The sequence below is a fragment of the Populus euphratica genome, unplaced genomic scaffold (assembly GCF_000495115.2).
Source record: "Populus euphratica unplaced genomic scaffold, PopEup_1.0 scaffold3525.1, whole genome shotgun sequence".
In the NCBI taxonomy this organism is placed as follows: Eukaryota; Viridiplantae; Streptophyta; class Magnoliopsida; order Malpighiales; family Salicaceae; genus Populus; species Populus euphratica.
In genome coordinates, this window is record NW_011503340.1 from 1 (window position 1) to 6,995 (window position 6,995).

A 6,995-nucleotide genomic window follows, 5' to 3' on the forward strand; every position below is an offset into this window, starting at 1 on the left:
AAGGACTGAAGAAATTTTCTTACAAAAGAAAAACCTGCATAAAATGGCTCAAGCTTTGATGATTTTCTTAGGAAATAAATTCTCAGTGACTAGGTGGAGAACTGGGCCTTCTTTTTCGTAAGTGTTCAAGTAAAAGCAACACACAAAGTTTCAAACTTGGATATTCTTCCTTCCTTTTCTTATTCATGTCCCGTAATGTGATATGATCAAGGTGCTTACAGAAAAGAGCCATTATTGACTAATGATAAGGCTAGGAAATTTCTTGGAAACTCTCTGTTTTATAGTACATGGCTGGACTCACTTTCCAAGTTGGCAAATCTGTCCTGGAGTTCTGATTATGTTTGTCGTTAGGTATAGCAACTGGACAAATTTCGTAATTGGCCTAATGTATTTACCTGCTATATTTATTATAAAGAAAGAAATATGTAATTCACTTTGCAGTAAAAAGAACAAGATTAAATTCAATGAAGTTAATGGTTTTGGATCATCGAAATAGAGATGGTTGACATTTTGACTGGATAAATGAAGGCAATTTCATTAGCAAAATCAACTATGAATCAGGAAATGTTCCTTATACGAGACTATTAGTTTGTATTTAGTATTGTGGTCATCCGTTTGAAAAGGTAGATTCAAGAAAATTTACAAATTGTAGCTTTTTGGTAATTAAGGTTTAAAGACCGAATTTTCAATAATAGAACTATACAAAATCATGACGTGCTTTCAAAAATGTGATTGAAACAAAACACAGTTTCAACCGCATTTCACCGTACTGTCAAAGAATTTTGGAACACGGGAAGCTAAACAACTGTCAATAGATATGACTTCCCTGAAGAATTCTTGATTTCTTTAATCTGAATTCCACCACATTGACAATCTAATTGAAAAAAACATTCAAAGTAGAGTGATAAAATCCATGGATCCTGCTATTTATTTCCTTCCAAACAATTTAAACATATGCAAAAGAAGAAATCCTGAGAAGTTCTATAGATAGAAAGCACCATTTTTGAAGATTTCTCCTTTTCCCATTCGAACTCGCACAACAAATTACCAATCGGTCAGTAAATGCCTCGTTCCTGCTGAAGGCATTCCATATAAATTTGGTAAATTGACAGGTGAAGAATAAGTTACCAACATCTTTTGGATGGGCATTACAAAACATGCAAGTAGGATCGAGACTTCTCCCCAGATGAACTTGTCTGACCTCTATAGTGAGCCTGTTTAGTACAGCAAGCCAACAGATAAATTTTCCGAGGAGCATTTTCCTCCTTTTTGATAATGACAAGCCTTTAACCCCAAAGCAACACAAATATGCATGTATATTGAAAACAATTAGACTCCCCTTATCAAAGTGCATATATTCATATGATAGAGATACAAGTTTAAGGCATGTCTGCCCCCAGAAGACATATCTAATGAAGAAAACGCACGCCTACATAAAATCCGAAGACAAAACAAAATGGATGCAGAGATGCACCTGTCAATCATAATCAAGAACATATCTTGAACAAGCTGTCAATTCAGCCAGCTGAACCTGCAAAGGAGTTTCAAATTCTGAACCTGAATTTCATCAAGTCTTCTTTGTAATGATACATCATTAACATTCTGATCAATCAAACATTATTATCTTTTTTTCTTTGACGAAATGAATCAAATTTCATTTAACAGTAAAAGAACAGCAGGGTTTAATCACTGCTGTAGAGCATGCAACAACAAATACAATCAACAGCTATATGAAATCAGACCCCAATTTTAGCAAATATCAGACAAAAGAGAATGCCTCACAGAAGTTATTCAAGGTACAGGAATTCTGCAATCTATATTTTAGATTAACAATAAAATGGACAGTTCAATATCAACAAAATATATTTGAATCTCATTCCATCTTAAGTTCCTTTTATCCAAATGAAGTAAAGACAAGCACATTATGAGATTCTCAATAACACAAAGTGAAAGGATTTTTATTCTGTGAATTCTGTCCGGCCCATGTGAACTATTGATTCTTAATCTCCAATTTGCCTATCAATGTGACAGTTGTGCTCACCATCCAATCAAACTGTTTTAACAAAATGGCAGTCAAGAAACAAGTCATTCCTGGATTCATTAGCTTGTTTGCGAAGAACAAATGCAGGGACAACGGCTCTGCCTCTTTCAAATCTCCCTATCCTTAAATGACAACCCTGTTCAAAATCTTCAACATGGCTATAAGACTGTGTTATGGGATAAAAGCAGGATTAATTCTCAGGATTTTAAACCACAAAAATCATTATGCATAAATTCGAGCAAAATCATCCAACTATTAACATTATCAGTCATACACTAACACATATCCACCGAACTCGTTCTTCCCCTTTTGTCACCAACAAAAATCGGGGTAAAAAGCTTCATAATGCAAAACTAACTGCTAAGATTTCAAGAAATCCTAAACAGCACTAGAAAATAAACACAACTTAAAACCCATAACATAAAACTACTTCAAAAAGAAAAAAGAAAAGCATAAGTTCCGTCAACTAGCACCCAAAAGATTATGAAATGCAATCATTCAAGCTTCCAGGCTGATCGGTTTAGTGTGAAAGTCAGAGCCGGATTTTAATTTTCCTTAGACCTAGCTGGAGGGGTCGTCTTGAGCAATTCAGCAAAGTTATCAGAAATCTCTTTGATGGCAGCCTCAATTTCCTCCACGTCATCTGTAAATTCCCGCATAAATTGTGTCAGTTCTCAGAGAATCGAAGCTTCACTTTGAGCCTCATTTTCTGACTATGCATATGTTGATACTGAAGAATAACTTTCAGCTATCCCACCGTCAGTTTTTCTTTCGGACCATTCTTCCTCTGTGCTATTTGTCGTAGGGTAAATCTTAGGAACTGTCATATTCTGTGAGGATTTGTTAGGTTTGCAGCAGGGCTTATATATATATAAAAGATAGTAACAGGCTCACCAGGTGGTTGCTAGTGGTGTGCCAGTGAACCTTTCTGTTCCTTGCAATATCTTATCGATCATCCAAAGTAGCTACGCTACATCCATTGTTACAACCACATCAAATCTTGATATCCCAAGAACTTGTCCAGGCAATACATGCATGATTTTGAGCTGTAGATCATTACAGAGATTTCAAATTATAGTTTGAAATTGTATAAGTCTATCAAAGGCATGCAGTATGTGCGTGTATATATGCAGAAAAGTCCTATAATATAGGGATACAATAATTCTTTGTATGGTTGCAATTGATAGTGGACAAGTTGCTGTGGTGTAGTGGTTATCACGTTAGTCTTACACACTAAAGGTCCCCAGTTCGATCCTGGGCAGCAACATTTCTTTTAATTTTTCTATGAATGGAACTGCATCCCTAAACTTTAAGGATTCCCAAATTATACACTGAACCATCCGACTCCTGTGCAAAGTCACAAGCAGCCTCTAATAGCTACTGGAAATAACACTCCTTGATTGTATTTTATTTTTGTTTAGATTTTTAGGTAGTGTTGGCATGAGGGACAATATTAATTTAACTGAACAAAGAATTATTTTATTTTGTATTTGATGTGATTAATTGAATTAAATAATTTGTTTTATTTTATATTTGATAGATACCAAAAGAGCTTGGTCAATCTAAGATCTAGACCACCCTGAATTAAAAAAAATAAAAATAATAATTTAATATGATTAGATTAAAAATTTATATCAATTTGAAATAAAATATAAATAAAAAAAAATTTATTTTAAAATAAATATTACTTTAAAAAATAATTATTATTATACTGATCTATATAATTAACAAGCCTAGATGGTAAGATTCCATCTTTCAGCTCACCAAGCTTCAGACGGGCTGACGGGCAGATTACAGCTTTGCAGTGTCACGAACGAGGCATGATAGAGAAGCAAGGTAAATATTGCACAATTATTTGATGGACCATGTCTCCTGCTCCATTGCATTTTCTTGTAGAGTAAATGAAAGCAATTTCTGCTGAAGACCTTTCCCGCTATGATTTTCCCACCTGTTTGATGAAAATAAACAGAACCACGGTATAATTTCTTCTCAAAGCCTTGGATAATACATTTTCTGAAACTGAGCAGCTTCAAAAGTAATCCATCCCTGAATGGATCTTGTGCACTTACCGAACCACTCCCAGCTAATATTGTCCATTTTCTTATAGAGTAAATCAAAGCAATTTTAATTTTTTTTTTAATATTGTAAGGGTATTTTGATTATTTTATTGTAGAATGTAAAAAGATTTTCTTACCCGTTCCTAACTAGGTAAGGGAATGACACAACCATCGTAATCTTGAATCTCGGTGAACATTGTTTTTAATGGGGTTTTAGGTTGTTTTAATCTAGGCTTCTCTGGGAAAATATTTATAAATGCTGGCACGGGATGACGATAGACATCGAGACTCGGATGTTCAGGTTTTTTTTCCATCAACTTCTTATAGTAAATTCGTAACCTTTTGAATTGTATTGTAATGGAATCTTTTATGCCATTTCTTTTTAATTATCTCCCCCGTTTCATTTTATAGCACCAAGCATTAACACGCATTAGTACTATTCTTTTAGGGGTGGTATTACAACGTTGATTGCCATGTCCGTGAATAGTTTTCCGTCAGCTCTTTCCGCAGAAACTCCACGACTCAATAGGTAAAGGATGATTGTATTATTGTGTTTAAATCATTCATACATGGTAAATTCGGCCAATTGAAGTTAGAATCGAAGTATGCAGCAATTCCTCCACAAGAACCACCATTTAGGCAGCATGAGGGAAAAAAGAAGAAAAGAAAGAAAGAAGTCATCAGAGCGCCACCGTACATCCTTCGTCTACATGCACTGCACCTTCATGAAGATGTTAACGCGACGAATCTATTGCACTAAAAAACACCACTATCACAAGTGAAATGGTGATTTTATTGTTCCACGGGCAACCAAACTTTTCCTTTTTTCTCTAATTTAGTCCCTGATCTTTAAACAACTCTACAATTTAGTCCTTAAATTTGTTTGACCAATAGCATGCAATGCAAAGGAAAAAGGAAGATAAGAAAATGACTACACGACTTGCACCAGCTCAGGGGACTGGGACTGCACCAATTTGAGTAACTACACTAGCTCGAGGGAATATACCAGCTTGAGGGATTGCAGTGGCACACCATGCTCAAGCGACTACTTGGGCTGGATTACTCTCCAGTCCAAGCTCTCGATCCAAACACGTGATCCAACTAGGTCTTACCCCAAAAAATATCAAATCCTTTCGTGCAATTTTTTAAAAAATTAGCGATTGACAGAGTCCCAATATAAAGTTACAAACTCAAGAAAATCAATATGGTACTCCCCTCAACTTACGTGTGGTACAAAGCTTACTTTTCTCGTTAATGACTATTTCCTGCCAGCATATTTCCTCGAAGAGCACCTACCAGGAGGTAATTATTCTCCATTATTATACTACTTTTCATGGTAAACTGACATAAACAAGTTCTATAAATACTACAAATCACTCGGTAAACAAGCAATTCAACAAGTTCACACAATAACAAATCCTACATTCTTCACTCTCCTATGTCATTGAAAAAATACATGGTAAAGATGGCAGATTGAACTTGAATGCATAAATGTAACACGTTGGAGAGTAGTTACATTGTTAGATTGATTCAGTCCTCATCCAAGTATATCATGCACCAGTAACAAACCAACAATCAGTCATGTGGTCCTAGCATCAGTTTTCCTAACCTTGAACAGTTTATTGAACTTGATTCATGCATCTTTTTATTGAAACTTTCTCTCAATTCTCTTAAAGGCTATCTTTTTTTTTTTTAATTGTGAATGTTTATGTCAGTTTATGAACATTTTAATTAATTTTTTAAGATTTTAAAATTAATAACTATATAAATCTTTAAAAAATTTATAGTTTGTAATACTTATACTGATATTTTTTAAAAGATAGATTTAAACCTAACTAATTAAATCAGACGAAGGATTCTCTTAAGGCTATCTTACATAAAGAGGTGGAGACAGAAAAAGTACACCAAGTACCTGTCTTGTGTAGTTTAAGACTTGTAGTTCACGCACTCCATAGTTAGCTAGACTATTGGTTCTAGCTAGGACATGTCATCATCACCGTCAAGCCAGCCCTTTTTGCTGTGGGATTGAGAAACTAATGAAATATCAAAGCTATCTTTCCTCCATTGCTTATGCTTAATATTTAGCATTTTGAGACTGTCTCAAGGCATTTTGCTGCCTTCTCATGCATTCTAGAAAAGAAATTTTAAAGCCAATGCTTTTGGATTTTTCTATAGACATTTGATAAAATTCCTAATTAACTTAATTCACATGTCCATTTATTCTATACAAGAAAAAGACTTCAATTAATGTAAAGGCTGCAGGCAATATTTTTCAATTTTAGTGTATATAAATGCTTGAAGGCTACCACCGACGACCCTGTTAAAGAAAATCCCCGTTCTGCTGCTCCACAACTTCATCCAAAGAAGAGATGGGCTTAAAGTCAAATTAATGGAATAGCCCACTTCAAATTCAATAGAACTTCGTGCTCCACCACATGGCATTATCTTGTCAATTTTGAAACAATTCACAACGACCGATTTTCCAAAATTTTGCCTAGACAAGATATGCCTTATTTGCAAGATGGAGGACCTGTTGATATGGTCTTCAACCCATTAGGAGTACCTTCACGAATGAATGTAGGACAGATATTTGAATGCTCACTGGGGTTAGCGGGAAGTCTGCTAGATAGACATTATCGAGTAGCACCTTTTGATGAGAGATATGAACAAGAGGCTTCGAGAAAACTAGTATTTTCTGAATTATATGAAGCCGGTAAGCAAACAGCTAATCCGTGGGTATTTGAACCCGAATGCCCGGGAAAAAGTAGAATATTTGATGGAAGAACGGGAGATCCTTTTGAGCAGCCTGTTATAATAGGAAAGCCTTATATCTTGAAATTAATTCATCAAGTTGCTGATAAAATACATGGACGTTCCAGTGGGCATTATGCACTTGT

At 35.0% G+C, this 6,995-nt stretch overlaps 1 non-coding gene across 1 annotated transcript; it reads left to right on the forward strand.

The window, feature by feature from the left end:
* Positions 1-3,235: 3,235 nt before the first annotated feature.
* Positions 3,236-3,308, forward strand: TRNAV-UAC (transfer RNA valine (anticodon UAC)). Its single transcript has one exon. It is a non-coding gene; the product is annotated as a tRNA-Val (tRNA).
* Positions 3,309-6,995: the final 3,687 nt, after the last annotated feature.